The 23,329-nt window shown below is 36.6% G+C and overlaps 1 long non-coding RNA gene across 1 annotated transcript; it reads right to left on the bottom strand.

Moving 5' to 3' along the window:
* Nucleotides 1-1,377: 1,377 nt before the first annotated feature.
* Nucleotides 1,378-21,786, bottom strand: LOC125348174. The gene is made up of 3 exons (XR_007210314.1): nucleotides 21,776-21,786; nucleotides 8,986-8,995; nucleotides 1,378-3,048 (listed from the first exon to the last, which is right to left on the bottom strand). It is a non-coding gene; the product is annotated as an uncharacterized LOC125348174 (long non-coding RNA).
* Between the last annotated feature and the right edge of the window lie 1,543 nt (nucleotides 21,787-23,329).

Below are 23,329 nucleotides of genomic sequence, written 5' to 3'. Positions count from 1 at the left end.
TTGTGCGCACCGGGGTGGGCGGCGGGGCGCGGGAGCTTCGGGCGGCGCGGCCCGGGCGCCACCCCGGCCCCGCGTGGGCTTTGTTACCCCCGCGTGGGCAGCCCCCGGGGCGGGGCTCACAACTTCCTCCGACCGGGCCCGCCAGGACCCTGCCGCCCTTCTCGCCGGCGGCGTGTAGTTTGTCTGCGCCGCTCCAGTGTTCCGGCCCCCGGGCGCGTGAGGGCCGGGACCGGTTCGGCGGGAGCGGCGTCCCCGCCGCCATGTTCCTGCGGGGCGGGCTGCGCGGGGCTAAGGGCGGGGGACATGGCGGCGACTGCGCGCCGCCGCCGATTGTTCCCGGCTTAGGCCTCTGGCCGCGTGCGACGGGCACCGCGATCGCGGTTCCCCCCCCCCTCGCCCCTCGGGGCCAGGCTGGGGGAGCCGTGGGTACACAAAGGAGGGGGGGTGCGCCCGCGTTCCTGCCGCGCGCGGGCCTCGGCGCCGCCGGTCGCCGCGCGGCTGCCGCCGGGAAACCGGGCGTAGGGAGGGGGGGGAGCGGGGGTTGGCGCGTCCGGCGCAGCCTGGCTCTGACCCATCGCCCCCTGGCGGCCGCGCGGGGACCCGCAGGCCGCGCGCCTCCTTGTGCGACATGTGCTGCCCGGCCTGGGCTCCATGAGCGTGCGTGGCGGGCACTTTGCAGCGTCGAATGTTCCTGCCCGGGTTTTCTGGTCCTTTGCCGGACAAAAGGAAGGAATCGAGACGAGAGAGTATTCTTGTTCCTGCCTTGTCGCCCAAAGCAAGTCGTAGCACCCTGCCAAGAGGACCTAGGCAGTTGGGGAAGCAACTCTTTTATCCAGCCCTGCAGCCACGAGGTCTTGATGGGGGGAGGGGTGGTGAAGAATAGTCACCGGGTCGCCTTCTCCCCACTCACACTGGGGCTGCTGTATGGTCGAGTTAATGATTGCTGCAGTCATGCCCAAGTATTTCAGGAGCTTATTAATTGAGCCGTGTGTCTTGGTACTTAAAGGGCGTCCCCCCCCCCCCCCCTCAACTTTGTTCTCTTCCACCTCTTTCACACACATTGTTGGTTGGGGCTTTTAAATCCTGGTCTTACGAGCCCACGTTTGTTTCCCTTAGTTTTGCAATCGGGCAGAATTGTCGTTAAGGGGGTTGTAGATGAAGAAATTTAAATTGATTTCGCTTGAGTGGCTCTAATTCTGAGCAAATATTTGTATCCTTTTTTTTTTCCCCATCCAACCCCAGTTGTACCACGTGGACCTCAAAGCACCCAAAGCTTTCCTAAGGATACTTGGCTGAGAAGGAACTTTTCCCAAAAGGGTACGTATATCCTAACTTACTAACATAAGTTTTTTTTTTTTTATAGAATATTTCTTTTGCTTTTATATCTGAGTTGATTAAATGCCATAGAGCTGTGCTTTTTAAGTATGACACAGGTGTTTTAGACATCAAGCTTACTTTTTCTGGAGAAATAAGTCATGTAGCATGATTACCTAGTCTTCAGTGTTTTAAAAAGTACATTGCAAGTACTGTTAAGCATCTTTGGAAGTTTAACAGAATGAGAATTTAAGACCTTTTATATTTGATAATGTAAGACATGCAATTTGGAGTAATAAAACTAAGCTTGTAAACGGTATTTTGAAGCTACATAACTAATAAACTTGAAATTTAGTCTATACAGTAATTTCATTAATCATTTCAAGTATTTGCTAATTGGGAGCCAGATGAAAAAAAGAAATGTTTTGCCACGTGGATATGAAGATTTCCTCGAAAAGGTACTTATGAGTCAGACTGTCCTGTAAATGACAGTAACGTTCTAATGTATGTGAAGTGTGATTTTGATTTTACTTCACTATGCTTTTTGTGAAAGGCCAGGTAGGTATAAGGAGAGCCACCACAGAGTGCTAAGATGGTGGCTGGTTATGTCCTTCTGTAGAGAATTACCTATTTGAAGACTGAAAGTATTTCTGAAAGGAACTTGTAGCTCTCTATAGCTTTGAGATAAAGTAAATTTCCTTGGTAGTGGTTGTGCTGATTTTACCTGTTTCACAACATTAAGAGTTCCAGGTGCATACTCTTAATTAATTTCAAATTTAGCAGGAGTAAAGAGGACATCACCTTGTAAATCTGAAGATGGTGACCAGTCAGAATAATGTCAAAGTGCTTACAGTGCAGGTAGTGATATGTGCATCTACTGCAGTGAAGGCACTTGTAGCATTATGGTGACAGCTGCCTCGGGAAGCCAAGGTGGGCTTTTAAAGGGCAGGGCCTGCTGATGTTGAGTGCTTTTTGTTCTAAGGTGCATCTAGTGCAGATAGTGAAGTAGATTAGCATCTACTGCCCTAAGTGCTCCTTCTGGCATAAGAAGTTATGTTTTCATCTAATTCAAATCAAGCAAGTGTATAGGGGTCTTAATAGTTTTTGTTTGCAGTCCTCTGTTAGTTTTGCATAGTTGCACTACAAGAAGAATGTAGTTGTGCAAATCTATGCAAAACTGATGGTGGCCTGCTATTTCCTTCAAGTGATTTTTACTAATTATTGTACTTTTATTGTCGATGTAGAATCTGCCTGGTGTATCTGATGTGACAGCTTCTGTAGCACTAAAGTGCTTATAGTGCAGGTAGTGTCCAGTTATCTACTGCATTACGAGCACTTAAAGTACTGCTGGCTGTAAAACTTCAGCTTCGACCTGTTGCCAAACTGCCCTGTTACTGAACACTGTTCTATGGTTAGTTTTGCAGGTTTGCATCCAGCTGTGTGATATTCTGCTGTGCAAATCCATGCAAAACTGACTGTGGTAGTGAAAAGTCTGTAGAAAAGTGAGGGAAAATCAAACCCCTTTCTACACAGGTTGGGATCAGTTGCAATGCTGTGTTTCTGTGTGGTATTGCACTTGTCCCGGCCTGTTGAGTTTGGTGGGGATTGTGACCAGAAGATGTTGAAAAGTAGTATTCCTGAAGATTCTGATATCTACTGTAAAACACTCGAGATGTGGAGCATGTGGAAAACCTGTACCCTGTAGATTATTTTGTTAGTCAAGCAGATAACTTGCTTTGCTTCTTGAACTGACATGTTGTCTTAATTTTTGTACCATTACGTTTCACTTTGTTGCATGTCAGAGTTAACCAAATTTTTTATTGCTTCTCAGAGATTTTATAATTGTGTCCATACAGAAATTTTAGCATAAAGGCATGGCAATCAGTGAAGTAAGAATGCATATATATGTCCTTTTGCTTTTTATGTTCTCTATGCTGTTTACATTGCTCTAAATGTTTATTTCTTACACTATATAAATGAGTAAAAATGTTACTTATGGTTATGTATGTTTATTATTTAAAGCATGATATTTAGAATGAGGCCTTGTCTAGTATATTATATTCCTAGTATTGGATGTATAACAACTGGTAATACACTAACTTCACTTTGGCTTGTTAATGTGTGTATTCTGTAAGTAATTGGGGATTTCAAATTGATATCTGGAACCTAAAAAATAGGAACTAAGAAGAACAAAAGGACACTTAACACTGAATGGAGTGAGAAGTATGGGGGTCTGTTTATACATTTGCCTACTGCCAACATAGCAATTGTGTTCAAATCTACAATTAATTTTTCTCCTGATTTGTTTTTCTGTTCTCTCCTTTCACAAGCTGGAGTTGGACAACAATAAATTGATATCCAGGCTGGTGACTTATGTCATTGGAGTGAAACCTAAAAAATGCAGTTTAACAACTACAGGTCATGTTTTTTTGCCTTCTTAATTTAGTCTTTGTGTTTAAATAAATGACATACAGGTTACTGTATGACTAATGTGATACAGAAAATCTAGTTAAAATAGCAAAATTGGTACTTGGTAAGTTGACATTGTATTTTTTTTAATTTAACTTTCATAACCTTACCAATCATACCACCTGATAGGATTAGAGAACTTTTCAAAAACACACTGGGTGATACTAAAACAATTTCAACTTTAATTGATCTGCTTGAAAATTTTAAGCTTAAGTCTTGGATTCCTGAATAGAAAGGTAAGAGTTTCAGTTGATGGCATGATAAGCTTTCAGAAGAGAAAATAGCAAGAATTGCAGTGATTTTATATATCATTGTTCTTTACTTGAGTCCTTGTTTGGCATTGAAGATTTAAAATGTCTTTGTTTACTTAAGGGAAATAGTTTTCTGAAGTTATATAGGGTGATTGGGAAACATGCCTGCTTGTCTTATGTCTATCAGAGGATCTTTTTGGTAACTTAAACATACCTGTGTCTTTTACATAGAATTAATGATAGAGCCCTGTCAGATGGTTCTTCTAAAATGTACTTTACAGATTAAAACTTAAAAGGCTTATTTGGTACTACTGTGTACAAAACCTGAATTGAGATTTAATTCTGATGAGCAAGTACATAGCTGCTTTGTAGGGCTGTCAGCTAGTTGATTTGCAAGGTTTAAAAAATGACTTTAAAGTGTGTAGCACATTTTATGCTTGTCCTCAAGATTTTTTTTTTCTTGTACACACAGCTATATAACAGGTATTTTAATGTAGCCATTTTGAGATAGATGAAAATGATTGGGTTGGTTATTGTCACATCTTTAAGGGACCTGGGGGAAAACAGCTTTGACTTTCCCACAGTACAGTTCTCTACTTAGGTTGATCTTACTAGGTTTTAAGAAAAAATGACTTAAGTTTCTCGCATGTTACACTTGTGTAGTTCTCAAGTCTAATGCTATATTTAGAAGAAGAGGACTTAACCTTTTATGAGTTCTTTTTAAATCTGCTTGAGAGTATTGGTGATATTACTGAAAACTTTTTGAGCTCTCCATTTTACAGGTAAACCTAAACGTGACAAGACTTGTTTTCCCTGTTGATAGTTTGAAGAGTTCTACAGATTGATTCCTGATGAAATGCAACCCACAACTACCCGGACGTGCATTGTCACATTAAACTTGTTTTGTTATTGTACATGTAGTCAAAAACTTGTAGTTTCTGTAATTTGTTGTTTATACAGTTTGTCTGGCATTAGAAAAGTAAGAGCTGTATAGTAAACATTAAGGGACAGCTCAGTATATACTTAGATCCATTTCTGCAAGTGTCATGTCTACTTTGAGATTTAACACAACTTGGATTAGAGAGTAGTTTCTGATTTTAGTAAATCACATTAAGAAAATGTATGAGCTTCACCTTAAAGGTTTAGTTTTCTGTCATGACAACACAGATTTTGGAAGTGCCCAACTACATTTTATCATACCAGTTGATCATATCATTTTAGTGTACTTAATGTTAATAAAAATACAGCTTAAATTGTACATGAGCTTAATGAAATAAAATCATTGTAGGTTTTTGGTGGTCTGTTTTGTTAATGTAAATGGTCCCAAAATTTCTGTTTAAGAAATGGAGGAAAGTATCAAGGCTTTGATAATCCGGTCTGTATTGTATCCCAGTTACAGGGGGTGCAAGGATAGAAGGTGGTTAGTGGACTATGAATTCAAACTTGTCAACACCCAGTTCAATAGGCTCTCCCTATTTTATTGAATAGAAAGCTTTTGTGCTTGAATTCATTGGTTTTATTATAGATTTAGTTTCTTTACATGTGCCACTTGGCAATAAGGTGTCAGCATGTGAAGTTTAGCTGGTGGATTTGAATCAATTTTTGTCTGAAATAGTGTGCATCATCTAGCATATTTTATAGTGATGGATAGAAGAGCAGGGACCATTCTGAAGTGTTTTGCTTAATATATATTGAAGACAGTGAGGTTGTGTTAGAGCAAGCTTTCAAGTTCAGTATCAATACTTAAAACAACCTGACATTGGCACTTGACCACTCAGCCTCTTCCATTGGTTATGCAGTTTGGGATGAGAGCTAGGTCCTGCTCTCATTAAGTATGAAGTAATGTGAGGCCCAGACATAGTAGATGTCAATATTCTAGCAGATGTGATTAGAACTTTATTCCGAAGGTCCTAGGGATAATGGTGTTAAGCTGTCAAGTCTTAAGCAACTGTTAATGGCTAGAGAGCATAGCCAAACTGCCCTGTACTATGTGGTGAAATTGTCCTTTGGCACCCTGGGATGGACAAAATAGTACAAGGCAGTATTGATTGGTTAAGTCCAATTAACTGTAAAATGAGTTGGGTACACCAGTGTTAACAAAGTTTTGTGGATACCAGCATCCTCCTTTATACTTTAGGAAAACAAGGCTTGGGTAGCGATTCCTGTCTTGGTGAGATGTTGCAGTTATTTCACCTTGAGATGAAAACAAGCTGCAATTTGACCTAACAAGGTTTCAAGTTAACAAATTTGGGTCTGAGGTACACTTAAGAGCCATCTGAGGGATAAAATTGTGACTGGGCCATGCATTTCTCCCAAGGCACACAGGTTAGGTTACCTAGGCAGGTTGATGCATAGCTAAAAGATGAGAAGTTTAAACATCTGAAGATATGTCATGTTGGCAGTTGAGGGTGGAAAGGGAAGGGACAGCCCTTAAGGCTTACACCAAGAATGTCCTAGACACTGTTGGGCCAGGAGTGAGTGGTGTTTGCCTGCAGTTGCAGTCATCCACGAAGCAGCTGCTTTTGCTGCTGCTGTTTAAAGTGTCACAATTTTGTTGATAAATCTTGTCTGTCACACTACCACTGGTGAGCTAATGCAAGCTCAATGGCTTGAAACTACCTGATTGTCTTACAGTTTTGTATGTTGGGACTCCTGATACATATCAAGTGATTAAGTATTATTAAGTATACATATTAAGATTAAGTGATTAAGGTATCAAGGCTGTGTTTCTGAATGTCCTGGAGGAGAGAACTTTTTCTGTTCTTTTCTACTCTTGACAATGCGTCTTCACCATTAGATCCAGCAGCTGCATTTGTAGTCCTTACATTGTACCTTTCTAATGTCATTTTCTATCCTTGACTCATTTTCAAGGACCCTTGTGATTATGCTAAGCCCACCCAGATTTATTTAAGGCCAATGAACAGCTGCAATTCCTTTTGCCACCTTAATGTCCCTTTGCTATGCCATTATGCTCCAGGAGTAAAACTGCTTTGAAATAATTTAGAAAAAATGTTAAAATTGCCCACAAGACAAAACACAAGAAGAAACATTTTATTGGAAAATAACAGTGGGAGGTGTTTGCTGTTTCTTTCAAATCAATAGTTGGTTTTGGCCTTTGGGAATGTAGGCAATTGGTGATTTGTTCATGATTGAACTCAGTCTTGGCTCTTGTCTTGCTATTCTTTGGCTCTGCAGTAAAAGTCTTCATAAAACCTATTAAATCTTAAATGCTTGAAAGCAAGAGGAGATCTTGTTTTGAATTCTTTAAAATGTCTCCAAGGTTATATATTGGTATGTCTCTTAATATTGCCTTATCATTAGAGTAGTTTTGTGCTAGTCTATTTCTCATCTGATGACATTTTATCCAGGGTTGACTTCAGCGAGAAGATGGCTGGGTCACAGTGAGGTGCAGTGGATGTAAAGAGCTATCTGCATGCTTGTGTGTAATTTGATCTTTACTACTTGGTCTTAATGTTTTAAATATTCAGAACAGATCTCAAGAATTAGCAATCAGGGGCAGCAGTATTTAGCAGTCGTGAAACAGCTTTACATGTTTCTTGCACAAATTATTGAGTAAGTGATAAGGTCAAGAAAAAGAAATTAGTGGAGAACCCGTAAAAACGGTCTACCAGGTAAATGTGAAAATAATACTTTCATGATTCAGTGGGGTTATACTAGCAATAAAATAAACATGTATAATGGCATTTTAAACAGCTGAGAGTGACTACAATGTGACCTTTTCCCACTTAAAAAGATACAATGCTAATGAACAACAGAGTAGTATGATGCTAAAAAAAATTGAGAGTAAGTTGGATTCAACACATTAACCATGATGTCTGTTAATAATAGTCTTAAGTGCTACTGATGCTGTTTTGGCTAATACTCATAGAATAATCACAAGTTTGAGGAAATCAATCTACTAAATAGTTAACTATAAGGTAAGTTTGCATTAGCAAAGAAAGCTTTCAAAATGTTCTACTTTTGAAACTCCATCTTTCATGTTGACCCAGTGACTTTGTTAAGGTAAACTGAAGTAGAGTTAAGCAATTCTTTGGCAGATTTGAACACTGCAAATAACCATACAGGGTAAAATTAATAAAGTGATTTTTAGAAGATTTATTTAATGATGCCAGATCTTAACATCTTTAGGAAGTTTTGTTTATTTGAGTAATCGTTAGAGTTAAATTGTGCATGTTTACTCCCATTTTTCAGTTTTCTTCTTTCTCTTTCCCTTCATTTCTCTTCCCTATTCCTTTCTAACCATCTTCCTGTTTATCCATCTTTCTCCCCATCTGTTTTCATCTTCAATAATATGTTTTTGTTTAAGGAGTTTTTCTAGTAATTATTAACCCTGTCCTCATGCAATTTTAAGTATTTATGAACCTGTCATTGTAATCAAAATATACTTAGTTTTAGTTGGGTATTTTTCATCATATGGAAAGCTCAAGGATGAAAGTATTAAAATAATGATAAATTTTGAAAAAAAAAGTGATGAAAGCAGATTACTTTCTGGCAATAGTGAATTTACAACAACTTGAACTTGGGTGCCTGCTGTTAGCCCTGTAATCACAAATAATTTTTCATATTTTATACATATCTCAACTTCATTGTCTAGAGTTTGCATGTTGTTTGCTGTATCTTGACGCATCTTAACCTGAGAGGTAAATGAGGAACTTTCAGATTCTGTCTCCTGAGCCTGTAGTACAAATAAGGGTGTGTTTAGTCATATATTTAAAACTGGAGAATTTTACTCAGGCACTTCCTTTGGTGTACATTCTTCATTCCATCTAGCTCTTAATCATTCTTACAAACTGAAGAGAAACTCGTTATCTTTGCTTGACTTTTCTAATTTTTACCAAGTATTATCTCTTAGAAGAATGAAAATACATACACAAGAATGTAGAAAATTTAAAGGATTTCTTAGTAATCCCTGTGTAACTGACAGACTTACTCAAAAAGATCTTTAGTCCCGAATAATAAACAGCGTATTAATCCAAAGACCAGAATGTGAAAGGGGCGCGGGGCGGGGGAGACTGCCTGTGTTTGTGGACTGAAATTCAATGTAGCTGTATCTTAAGACATTAAAAATGGAAAATAAATGATTGGAAAAGTTTGGTCTAGAGTCACTTAGTGTGTTAGACAAGAGGTGGTAGCTAGCTAGCTTTAGGAAGAGGGAATAAGATTGGATTAAAAAGCAAGTCTATGTCCAAATAAACTTCATCTTCTGAGCCCACTATCAAGTGAGAGGAAGCCATAGCTGATTGCTAAAAGCAAACAAAATAGTCTAGTGTGGCTCCTTTTCTAGATCCTGACCCTGCAGCATAGGTTCCTTGGCCTTATTCATTTGGTTCCTTTAGCAGGAAAAAAAAAAAGTCAATCTGCTCTGCTGCAGAATTACATTGAGCAGTAGAGTAGCAATGTCTTTCAATAGGAACTGGAAGGATGATTTTACTAAAACTCATATTGGCTTGAGTTTTTTTTTTTTTTTTAATGAATTTAGCCCTCTAACCCTTCATGAAAGACTAGTGTTAACTATTTGAAATTAACCTTGCTAACTAACAGGATCAAGCATTGGAAATTCACTTTAATCCACAAGATCACTAATTACTATAAGGATTATTCCCATGTTATAGATGAGGAATCTGAAGCAGTGGTACAGAAGACAAGACAAAGCTAACAAGGGGAAAATGAAGGCAGGATTTAAATGTAAGTCGTTATAGGGCCAGTTTTCTAAACTATTATGTGGCCTTTAAAGCAATGATAATTGTGTTAGCAAAATTCAAGGAAATGGAAAACATTAGCATAGTTATAACTGAACAGAAAATTTGAGAGGATTTTAATATTTCAGTTTAATCACAAGTGTTATAATAAAATTAAAATTTTACAAATATTTTCACAAAATATCAGAATCTGGGAGACATACACAGTATCTCTAACATTACCTTGGTGGTTGGTATCTTCAGTGATTTATTATCCTCTTTTCTGTAATTTCACTTTATTTTGGGTATTTGGTTTTAAACCTATCCTTTAATTTAAAAGTAAAAATTGCGTGTAGATTTATATACCAAAAAAATTATATCAGTTATTTTCTGAAGAAATTTTATTTCAAAAAAATTTAGAAAATTTGCCGGGCACCGGTGGCTCACGCTTGTAATCCTAGCTATTTAGGAGGCTGAGATCTGAGGATTGCAGTTCAAATCCAGCCTGGGCAGGAAAGTCTGAAACTTTTATCTTCAACAAATTACCAGAAAAGGCACTGTGGTTCAAAGTGGTAGACAGCTAACATTGAGCAGAACAGTTCAGAGACAATGTCCCAGAGTTCAAGCCCCAGTACCTGACAGAGACAGAGAACCTGGACAATATCAATAAGTAAAAATAAGCACATTAATATGTACTGTATTTTTATCAGTCTTAAAGTCTGGAGAATCTGGGCTATTGTGTTATTTTAAGTTTCTAACAATGAACTTGTTCCAGTGCTGTAAAGACAAAAGAAATAGAAAAGTTAACATCTATACAAAAATTAAATGTAGGAGAATAATCTCTGTGCCAGATACAAAAGAGCTACATAAAAGTAACTCAGGTAGTATCACAACAAGGCTAATAGCATTTTAAGATAGCTTCTGTCACCACCATATCTCATTCCCCTTTGGTAAATTAATAAATTTCGTGAAATGGAACACAGAAATAATTGTCATAACTATTACAAAAGTGGAGGCAAAATTGTCAATATTAGTGTTACAATTTGGATACAAAATGTTCCTCAAAGGCTTATGTGTTAAAAGCTTGGTTCCCAGTGTTGAAGTATTTGTAAGTAGGGATGTTGGAAAGTGATTTGCTGCACCACGAAGGCTCTTACTTCATCAGTGGATTAATCTGGTAATGAGTTCATAATCAGATGGTGTTATTAGTATTATTTCCTTGTACCAGCTGTTACTGATTTAAAAAATTAGTAATTAAGGCCTGGTTCAAGGAAATAACATCATGGGTGAGTGAATCCTGAAGGCTGTTTTCTTGCACTGGTTCCTTCCTGTTGGTCTTTCTCAGCTTGCTGGCCACCATGAGGTGAGCAACTATTTCACATACCTATCTACCACATCCAGGACCAGAAACAACAGCCTGCTGAGTATGAAACCATGATTCTGTAAACCATAAACCAAATAAATATTTTCTCCTTTTAAATTGACAAAAGCAATTAGCAATCAAAATAGTAGTCTTCCCAGAAACTTCTGTGTTACTGGTACTTCTTATCTAGAGTTGACTATACAGTTATAATACTTTCACAAAAATGTGAAAGTTTACATCTGTGCATATTTCTATGTGATGGTTACAGTTCAATAAAATTTCTTTAAAACACTAAAAAAAGTTGTCTCCCTTTGAAGACTCTAAAAATAGAATTATTCAAACAGTACAAATAAGAGATTTCAGTGAGGTAATTTAACACAATTAAAATATAAATACCATTTTTCCTAGATACTAACAAATACAATGTAAAAATGATGAAATTGCAAAACAGCAGCATAAATTGTCAAAAAACCATTTAACTTGCAGAGTAAAAGACACCATGCTAAAATGTCTATAAGTAACAGGCTAGGTAGATTTTTATATAAGAAATCAGTCTCGGGCTGGGAATATGGCCTAGTGACAAGAGTGCTTGCCTCCTACACATGAGGCTCTCGGTTTGATTCCCCAGCACCACATATATGGAAAACGGCCAGAAGGGGCGCTGTGGCTCAGGTGGCAGAGTGCTAGCCTTGAGCGGGAAGAAGCCAGGGACAGTGCTCAGGCCCTGAGTCCAAGGTACAGGACTGGCCAAAAAAAAAACAAATCAATCTCTATAAAAGCTCAGAAGAATTTTTTTTATATTTGAAAAAATCTAATTTAGTTTTAGACTTGGAAAAATAATTCTAGTGTACATATGAAAAAGTATTAAGTAAAAGCTGAATAATATGGGAAATGTACTAGATACTAAATGTTCATAAAATAAAATGAATATAACAAACTAATGAAATGAGACAGTGAAAAAATAAATTATTGGGACAAACTAAACAGGCCATTTCTAAGCAAGCCCTATATCACTAAGCCACATTCCCAGCCCTGATAGGCCATTTCTATATAAAAGAACCCTAAAATTCTTAATTAAGAAAACACTAAAACAAAAATTAAAATAAATTGCATGGAAGAATGTGAAAAGTGAGATTTACTGTTCATAGTTTGTAAAGCAATCATAGTAAATGTAATCAAAATTTCTGTAAGAAGTGAGCAGGAAAAAGATAGCTAGTGATAATTTGGAGAAAATGAAAAGTAAATGCCAAATGCAGTATTTAATAGCTGAGAGGAATGGTATAAAGAGTGTCAATCCGGAGCAATGTTGAGATATGACCTGATACCCAAGAAGTTTTACTTAGGAGTGAAGGGAACATTTTTATAACATACTTGAACAGTATTCCTATGTTTTCCATATAGTTTTGTGGAAGAGTCTGCTTGTATTACCCTCATATTTGTCCCATTCCTCATCATAGAACAGAAACAGCCAAGTTTACTCTGGGGAAGTGGCTGGAAATATGGGTGTTTGGGGCTCCTTTGCAGGAAGAGTATGTAAGATGTCAACTGAGAAGTAAAAGAGATATGTGTTACTTTGAGGTTGCTTGCTTTAAAGGAATATACTTTGTTTCATTAACATTTTCTCTCATTCTTTAAGATGAGATGCAGAGCTAATACTTATAAGTATCTTTATCCACTGGCAGAAATCAGCAGTGTGGGAGAAAGCAATAGGGTGAAAGGAAATGAATCCCTAGTTAACCTTTTGAATCACAGTCTTCTTTCATGAATAGAATTGCCTCCACTTCAGAGTACCAGACCAAGATGTACATGTAAGTATGTAGTTGATCTCAGGAACAGCAATGAGAGTGAAACTGGGAAAGAGTCCTAAAATCTGTCACTACAAAAGTTGCCCAGTGTTCCCTTGCACAATCCCCTGAGGATTTAAAAAATTGCAATTATCTAGGGAATTCTTAATGAAATCTTACTTTCACCAACAAGTAAGTACTGTGAACAACTATTGTACATTCTACATACTGGAACTACACTCTATGTTAGCCATTGATTTCCTGCACATTCTTCATACTGGACCATCTCAATATAGTAAGGATTGTATTTGAGCTGGTACTTGTCTGAACTGTAAATAAGTGATCATTGTGTTATTTACTTGTATGTTTGTAGTGAAGAGCAGTATTTAAGGTCCTTGCACAATGTGTCAGTGCCCCAAATCCCTTAACATATAGTGAGTGTGTTAGTTTAAATTATGTGGGATATTGTGCTAAATTGTATAATGTGTAAGTCTACACATGGTGATGAGTTCTTGTGGGAGAAAAACTGAGCAGAGAGAAATTCATTTCTAGTGAAAGTGTCTATAGAAGAAGGGACAAATAAAAAAAGGGACAAAGTATAGTTACTTTCTAAGTTTAAATTTGAAGCAAGATAAGCAATTTATCTCCCAAGTGGTTGGTTAATCTCGGTTTGTGGAAGGTGACTGGTACGCCTACCCTAGACAGACTGACTGCTCTAGACTATAATGTGAGTGAAGAGCAAAGTTATTATTCAAACCACTACTTGATTGCTATAATAAAAACTTAAAATGGGTGGCAATAGCTTATCATCTGCTGGTGGTTCACACCTCTAATCACAGCAACTCAAAAGTCTGAGGTATAGAGGATTATGGTTTGAGGCCAGCCAAGGCAAAGACATTAGCTAGACTCCATCCCTAAATTAATCAGTGAAAAAAACAGGGTTGTAGGTGTGGCTTGAGTGGTAGAGTGCCTGCCTAACAGTGCAAGGCCCTGAGTTTAAACCTCAGTACTAAAAATAAAACAAAATGAATGGAGAGGGGAGAGGGGAGGGGAAGGGAAGGGGAAAGGAAGTAGAAGGGGGAGAGGAGGGCAGAGAGGAGAGGAGAGGGGAGAGGGGAGGGGAAGGGAAGGGGAGAGGAAGTAGAGGGGGCAGGGGAGGGCAGAGAGGTCTGGGGGAAGGAGAGTAAGAGGAATTGATATGACAAGCTAGACAGCTTGTCAAGTTGTCCTAACATTCTGTGCCTATACAGGGAGAGCCACCTCTACAAATAATGGAATAAGGACATTCCATGCACTTCTGCAAGGTAGTTATTCTAAATTAATATTACTAAATATTAACAGATTAAACAGTCTAAAAACTTTTGGAATTGTACCAATGCAAACGTTCACATTGCTTTAACAAGGATGTGACTGGAAATAAGTAGTTAGCAGACTAATAAATTCAGAGACAACTTATTGTTCAAAGAAATAATAATCATGGTACCTATCTCTAGGAATCTACAGCTGGAAAGTACCAGTAGAATGTCTACTACAAAAGTGTGTGCTGAGAGTACATGTAGAACAGAGAGTGACTCTCAGAAGTTACTTCATATCAGTGTCACTTCACTGTAGAGCATTTCATCTCTACCATTATTCTATCATTCCTGGCCAGCTGGCACAATGTTAAGCTTTATCCGCAGATAGTACTAGATTGCAGAAGAGAGATTGCAGGATGAAGATAGTTTGTTTCTTGGTTCTGCTGTACTTACCTGATGGTCTTCTGAAGCCTCTTGTGACTTCACTGACCAATCCTTTAGGGCATAACAGAGCATCAAGAAGCAGCAGTATCACAGTGGTATGTCTATGGTAAGGCACTGCCCCACAAACATAGTTTTAAGGTAAATGTCATTGGTTCAACCCTGAAGGACTTTGCTGTCATGCAGTAATCCAAGTGATGCTCCTTTGAGGACTACATTTCAATCTTTACCCACTTTGTTTCTCCAACATCTCTCTCACCCTAGGGATATTGGCAGCTCCTTATCTGCCTGACCTCTTCCCTAACTAACATTGTCTTCTTTTACATACTTATTTCAAATTAGCATAGCATTTTCTTTTCATCATTTGATTTTTATAGTACTTATTTTCCTGGATTCTATTTTTTCACACCCTCTCTCCCCACTACAGACACACTTTCTCCTCCCCAAAAAGGAGTATTTGCAGAAATCTTTGGCTTCATCTCATTACTTTTTATGCCTGAAGGCAGAGCCTACAATGTAAATGTAAAATTCTGGAAAGCACAGTTCCCTTGAGTATGTAATTATAATGCATTCCAGGGTGCACCTAAATAGGAAGAATCTGCTTCTCCAACCTATGATTGCTTTTGGTGTCAGTCACACAGTATGACATAGACAGAGACAATAGCTGTAGTAACTAACACTAAATGAGGCAGAACACAATATCAAACATTACCCACTTTCATTACTAATGACTGGGGGAGAATCAAGAGAAGGCCCTAAGGGTAGAATGGGAGAATTGTAATATGATTCAGAGATGTGAAAAATATTTTATAACAAAACAGTTTTGTTTGTCTTCAAAAACACCATTGATTTAGTCCTATTTTTCTGCTGAACATGGTGGATGATTAACAAAACATTGCCATTTTCTATTATCATATCATAAAAGCAGAAAAGGTATCCAACTGTTTCAGTTATTTTACAGTCTATGAGAACTGAACATAAATAAAAACATGAAATCTTTTAATCTATATAGATATAGTAAACATTTTAATATAAAACTTTATGTATCTGTAAAACTTTAAGCCATAAAGTAAAAGCAACAACTGTACATGTGATTAGTTGTTGATCAATTTTTATTTGCTACATGAAAATATACTTCAAAAGTCAAATTGTTGAGAAAAGACTATTCTGATTAAATCTTTAAGCACATGACACAAGATTCAAAGTGGTGTAGATCTGGGACATTTGCACAGAAGAAAGTTAGTGAATCAGATAATAAAAAGATCAAGCTATTAAAACTAAATACAGTCAAATAGGCAGCCAGAGAGACACACACCTGTAATCTTAACTATTCAGAAGACCAAAAATCAGTGATCTCAGTTTAAAGCTAGCCTAACCAAGCTTGATAAATCCAAAAAAGACTCTTTATCATCAATTAACCAGCCAAAGGTAGAAGTGTGACTCAAGTGGTAGAGTGCCAACCATGAGCAAAATGTGAATTGCTAACATTAACTGGATGCTTTTTCAAAATATATATTTGGAGAATTTCAGAGATAAAATTAAAACAGAAACTAGTACTCAAATAGAATAAAATATTTAGATATAAAACACTGTTTCCCAAAGTGTAATTACTTTTAAATCACTTTTACAAGTCTTATTATACCCATATAATATCTAATCATTTTATTATATTTCATTCTATTTTTAAATTTATGTTTATTTAAGGTACAGCAGAATAGTCATTCCTTATGAAAATATTATGTCCAACATATGAAATTTTCCTTAAATAGGAGGAATCAGTACATTAAATAATCAACTAATTAGGTAAACATGTTTTTAGATATGCTATGTATAAAATCATCTCATTTACATATTCTTTGTCTAATGATTGATACAACATCTAAAATCTTCTAAAATTTAGTACATAATTAATTTTAAAAACCTTTTGGACCTGAAATCTCCTCATAGCAAAAGTGTATTTATGTCTTTGTTGTTCCTTCTGCCATGAGTGGTAAGGGGTGTTTCTTTCCCATAGTTTTGAGAAACTGAAGAGATATAAGAAATGGGGAAGACCTACTATTTATGATTACATCCCTAACATTAAATTTTGATCAGTAATTACATTAGTTTTAAGAACTTCTATGTGTTATGGCCAAGAATTTAATAATACATAAGAATTTAATAATACAACATACATTTTTTTCTGTAAAAAAATAATATCAGCATGACATTTCACAGTGCTTTTTGGATATTTGTAAAGTGCTAGTTTACAAACAAGAATTCTCAAAATGTTGAAATTTATTAGGAATAAAACAATTATAAATCCTAATTATTGTTAAAAATCAGCTCATTTTCATTAACTATGACAATTGTCATGGAAGTAGTTTGTTACAAAATATCAATGATAGAGTTATTCTACCATCCTGTATCTTTGGCTAAAATATACTAACAAACTTGATTATGGACCAAATAGTGGAGACAGAACTAAGTTTCAAATCCATATAAGTTCTGGAGTTCACCAAGGTCAAGTATGTGCAGTAAATCTGGGTAGTATCCTCATGTTGGTGATGGTCTACGGTGAGTAGAGTAACAACACCTCAATATCCCTAAACCTTAGAGAATGGTGGAGAGTCATAGCACGATTGTGTGGAACACACAAAAGTCACCCCATGTTGTACCACCCCATGTGCAGCCAACATCAGAAAGGGATGTTATGTACACTTCCAATTGGCCAGCACAAATTTTAGCCATTTATAAGAATACTCACAATTCTGTGTATCAAAAGCGTGTCTGGGTTCTTGTCAGCCTAACAGCAGGCTGTTAGCCAGCTGAACTTTCAGGTGTAATCCAGAGTCCTTTCCTGACCTCACTCTTGTGGAAGAGTTGGGCTCCCTGCAGTTTAAAGACTGAGGTCCCTGATTATTTTCTGGCTGTCAGGTGGAAAGAGCTCTAAGCATCTAAGGGACTGTCTCTTGATTGTCTTTACTATGAAATAACCTTGGTCTCAGCAATTGAATTCTGTCCTTTAAATCTCACTAACTTGTCCATCTTTGTGTAGTTGGTACGAATTTTGTTTTAAAGTGCCATTTGAGTTGGGTACCTAGAGCCCCAATACCTGCACATACACAAAAACACATATACTCACCAAAAATGGATAAAATAATTTAAATTTGATAATATTTAAAGAAGTGTTATTATTAGAATTTGTTTTTACTATACTTAAGTGTATCTACCCAACATGAACAAATAATTAAATGTCTATACTCTTAAAAAATCTTTTAAAACTTACATACATTTTTAAAAATAGGGATAATCTGCTTCTTGTGAAAGGAACTATTGGTATCTACTGATTTCTGCTGATTTAAATATGCTTTTTTGATAGACAAATAGCATTAATTTAAAATAGAAATCTGTATATTTTTTTCATGGTACTGTCACTCATTTTCACCTCTAGAACCGTGTTGCTCACACATTGTTATTTCTCATTCTGTACAGGATTCGTTCTGGGTATTGCCACTTTTGAACAGTTGGTGGCTCCAGTGCTTTGCAACTGTCTCAGAAGTGTGGTTAAAAAAAATAAGATGACTGTCTTTAAAAATGTTCAAGACATAATTAGAAAATGATAGTACATCTGAGTAAGTACTAGTACATTTTTAACAGAAACTGAAGAGTTTTATCAGATGTGGGTTCTGGAGATATTTGGGCATTATTTTGACTATACAGTATAATGTGAATACCTATGACTAAACACACTATGTACAATTAAAGATTCTAAAGTATTCCAACCGAAATATAATATGAGCTACATTTGTAAGTTTTCTAGTAGCCACATTAAAGAGATTAATATTAATAATTAATTTTAATCAATATGCCCCAAATTTAAAAATCACTTAAAGAACACATTGTAAAAATGAGTGGTTGGATATTTTGTATGATTTTTGTTTGGTTGTTATTAAGTCTCTAACACTCTGGATATTTTTAGACTAGCACAATTCAACTGCTGTCAGTACCTTTATGTGGTGAGTGGCTACCATAATGGTTAGCTCAGACCTAAAGTAACTAAAGGAATCTTTTCCATTCAGATTAATCGCACTTTATGAATATCTGATGGAATGTAATTTTTATAACATACATTATTAGAGCTATTTTCCACAGAGAATTACCTAGGAGACTTGAATCACGATTTTGATGGTTGTGTAGGATTGAAACATGTGGCTTAGCTAGGTAGTATTGTGCTTAGCTATTTACTATGTTAATACCATGTTACTGGCATTTTTACAGCTTTGCATTACTAAGTAATTCTTAAGTCTCTCTAGAGCCATTTGTCTCTTAGCGATTGGGACTGTACAGTCTCCCTGTGCTTGTTGTCTTCCAGTGCTGACTCTGCCTTTGCATATTCCTAGAATACATAGTCTTTTTTTTGGCATTTACAATGTCTACTATACCCTTGATCTACATTAGGTCTCTTTTTTGAGGAAACTGTAATCTCTCTGTTGTTAGAAGCTTTACCCATGATGTCAAATGGGTTGTATTGCAGTCAGTCCTGGCTGTACCTGTGCCAGTGTGTCATGTAACACCTAAGCATAGAAAACATTATAATAGCTGCTTATGGTGAAAATTACTCTAGATATAATAACACTAGATAAAAACTGTTTTCCATGAACAGTAGTCTACATTGGCCTAAGTGCTGTGTATGGATTCTGTAAAATATACCAGTGTCTTTGTAAGTTTTATACTATTTAATAAAGTGACTGGACATTAGACCTTTATTATATTGTCATGGTGTGAAGCATTTCATTGGAAAGTGTTTGTAATGTACACTGACACCTTAATAAGATACACTCTGAGTCAGTCTTCCTCAGAGTAGAAGGTAAGAGCTTCTGAATCATTTACAAGGGAAATGCTGGGGGAGCACAAAGACTGGGGCGTGATGTTCTGAACAGCATTTTGGAATTGATTACAATGCATAATTATCTCAATTCCCTGTGATGTTAATTATCTCTTATAATACAGAAGGCAGGATATCACCTTTATAGGGTGTAGTTGCTATATGTATCTATGCAATATGTGTGTCTAATATGGTATGCAGGCCTTATGGTTGTGATATTGGAGGACAGAAGTCTGAGTATAGCAAACTATCTGTAGATCTTGTGGAGTAAACTCAAAGTTATTTAAATAGTAGTAAAACTTGCTACCTAATTTCATATAAATAGAATATGTTTTGAAGCAAATTATGGCTGTTTATTACTGTCTCTTGATAGTAAACCAACTTTCACTTAAAGTATCAGTAATATCTAGAAAAACAAGTAACCAGTACCATCTGCTATTCTCTAACTCAGAAACAGTGATATGTGGGTAAAACATGAGAAATGAAAACCACAAGCTGGTAACAATTCCAAAACAACTGCCAAAAAACCCCATCAATAGCTATGAATCTCAACAGATAAAATTTACCAAATATGGCACAGTTGTTAGCTCTACTTCGGAAAGAATATATATATATATATATATATATATATATATATATATATGTATATAAAATTAGAAACTGGAAACATGCCATGAATGATATCATATAGAATAATTTAGAAGGCCATAAAAGAGATGCAAATCAAAACAACATTGAGATTTCACCTCACCCCAGTAAGAATGGCCATTATCAGGAAAACTAACAATAACAAATGCTGGAGGGGATGTGGCCAAAAGGGAACCCTACTACATTGTTGGTGGGAATGTAAACTTGTTCAGCCACTCTGGAAAGCAGTATGGAGATTCTTCAGAATGCTAAACATAGGGCTCCCCTACCACCCAGTAGCCCCACTCTTGGGCATCTACCCAAAAGATTATAAACAAGAACACACTAAAGCCACCAGCACAACAATATTCATCGCAGCACAATTTGTCATTGCTAAAATATGAAACCAATCTAGATGCCCCTCAGTAGACAAATAGATCAAAAAAATGTGGTACATATACACAATGGAATTTTATGCCTCTATCAGAAAGAATGACATTGCCCTATTTGTAACGAAATGGAAGAACTTGGAAAAAGTTATACTAAGTGAAGTGAGCCATGGACTCTATGGCTTCCCTCATAGAGAATAATTAGCACAGTCTTAGGCTAGTCACAGCAGAGGATCACAAGAGCCCAATAGCTATGCCCTTATGAGTACATAAGATGAAGCTAAGTGAAATGAAATATCACTGTTGTAATTACTTTCAATATGCCATGTGAAACCGTAAGTTTTTTGTTGTTGTTGTTGAAGACCTTCTTATATCATCTTCCCATGGTTGTCCTCACGCTATCCCTGTAGCTCATCTGAGTACCCTGGATACTGTATATACTCGTATTAGATATAGGGAAGGGAAAGGGAATATCAAACTCGAGAGACAAAAGATAAAAAGACAAACAACTCCAAAAGCAATACTTACAAAATCATTTGGTGTAAACCAACTGAACAACTCATGGGGGGAGAGGGGAAGGGGGAAGAGAAAGGGGGGAGCGGGAAAAGGAGGGAGGAGGTAACAAATTGTACAAGAAATGTGCCTACTGCCTTATGTATGAAACTGTTACCCCTCAGTACATCACTTTGACAATAAATAAGTAATTACTCAGAAAAAAGGCACAAATATAAATTTCAGAGCTACAGAAAAAAGAATAATTTAAGATATAATTATGTTTTAAATTTCCATTCTGTTAAGCATATGAGTGAAAACACTATATCTACATTCAACAATGTATAGACACTTCTTATTCCTTTCAGAAATCTATGTAGTTATATAGAGGGATTTCAGTTCAACATGTCATTTTGTTAGTACAGTGCGTGTAACCCCTTTCATCATTCTTCCTCATTCTTATCATATTTTTAAGATGTCAGTTATATTCAACCATCATGTTCCTTAGAGGACCAGGTTTCACACTGTAGTTTATATATAGGTCTGTGAAGAATAGATGAGCTTTAAGTACTTGAAATGTGGATTAGTGTGGAGGTAAGAAGACTTATGGAGCATAGATTTCAGAAAGTTTCTGAAGAAAGAATGGATGAAGCACTCTCCTTGAAGGGATATTTTCCAAGAGTCTTCCAGGTGGGTATCTGAAGTTACACATAGGGCCAAATCATATAATTTAATGATTAAAAATCTTAACTAAACATTCAGGCACTATAACTGTATTTTTTACAACTTGTTGTGTGACCCAAAGAAAATATAATGAATTTCTTTTTCTTTTGCACATACCATAGATCTTAGCAACCTCAACATGCAAATTATCTTTTTCTTAATAAATTGAGAACTTAACCTTTTTCTGTAAAGGAAGTATTGATGGTTTCTCTTTGCAGAAGCCAGTTGTCAGTATCACTGCTGGGAGATTTTGAAATCATTGTTAAGTAAAATAAATAACACAAGCACAGTGATGTTACATCAGCACAGGTAGGAAGTAAGAGACTAAAAGGCAGAGAGAGTATACAGTATGGGTACTGTTGGTAAAAAGGGTGAGTTTTAGTCTGGGTAGAATAGTGAGATCTCATCGTACTAATTAGAACGGTATGCAGTTTCAATTATAACTGTATGTGCTTAGAGCTTTCTACTTAACAATTTTAGACCAAGGTTGATCTCAGCTCACTAAAATAATGGAGAGTAAACCACAGGTAAAGAAAGACTAGAAGGCTGATGGATTCAGCTTGAAGAAATTTCTAGGGAAGTGAAGCAGACAGGCAGTTTTAGATGAACAGATGTATTGTAAGCAGGAAATGAAGCCAAGAAACAGTTTGATGACCTACATTTTTTTTTCTTTTTGACACAGAGAGTTGGCTATGAGGCTCTCAATAACAGAGCTCCATAGCCTGTGAGGACAGATAATCCTATAAGCACATTCAAATTTTATTTGATCTATGTTTTTGCTTCTAATGAAAAATCTCATGATATGAAAAAAATTTTAGCTCTCAAGATTATTTCTGTATAGATAGATATTTATACCATATAGGAATTCCTACAGCTTTTATATTAAGTTTTAGAGATTAACCAAAGAAATAAATAAGAATAAAATTATCAAACTGATTTTTTCTTGGATGAAATATTTTTGAGATGCAATATTTTATGCAAGGTATTAGCTATTGTGATAGTCAAGAACACTGAATAAAGAGCTAAGTGGCTCAAACTGACTCTTCCCAAATTGTAATGAAAAGTCACCATGGCCAAGAAATAATATTTTTTTTTCAAATTCCTACATTTACTTATGTAATTTCCTTAAGAATAAGTAAAATGGTGGGTAGCTCATGATATAATTCTAGCTACACAGGAGGTGAAGATTTGGAGATTGGCAGTTCAAGACCAGCCCAAGCCAAAAGTTAACAGGAGTCTATCTCTAACAACAAGCTGGCTATGATGAATCCTGCCTGTAATCCCAGATATGTGGAGACATAGGTAGAAAGGTTTCAGTCTGTGGACATGTCTCAGCAAAATATGTGGCCCTATCCATCAAATAACAACAACAAAAAGCCTGGGGTATTGCTTAAGTGGCTAAACACCTGCGTGCCAAGCACAAGGTCATGAGTTCAAACCCCAGTATTGATATAAACAAACAAACAGACAAATAAATATAATAAATAAATGAAATGAAGAGTATATAAGATTAAGAAGAGAGCGAGGAGGAATGAGTAAGGGAGAGAGATTGGTGAAAATATTGAAAGGGTTGACATTGTATTCATAAACTGTATTGTATTCATAAACTGTTTTG

This window comes from Perognathus longimembris, chromosome 3 (assembly GCF_023159225.1).
Source record: "Perognathus longimembris pacificus isolate PPM17 chromosome 3, ASM2315922v1, whole genome shotgun sequence".
In the NCBI taxonomy this organism is placed as follows: Eukaryota; Metazoa; Chordata; class Mammalia; order Rodentia; family Heteromyidae; genus Perognathus; species Perognathus longimembris.
This window is presented reverse-complemented; position numbering and strand designations above follow the sequence as displayed.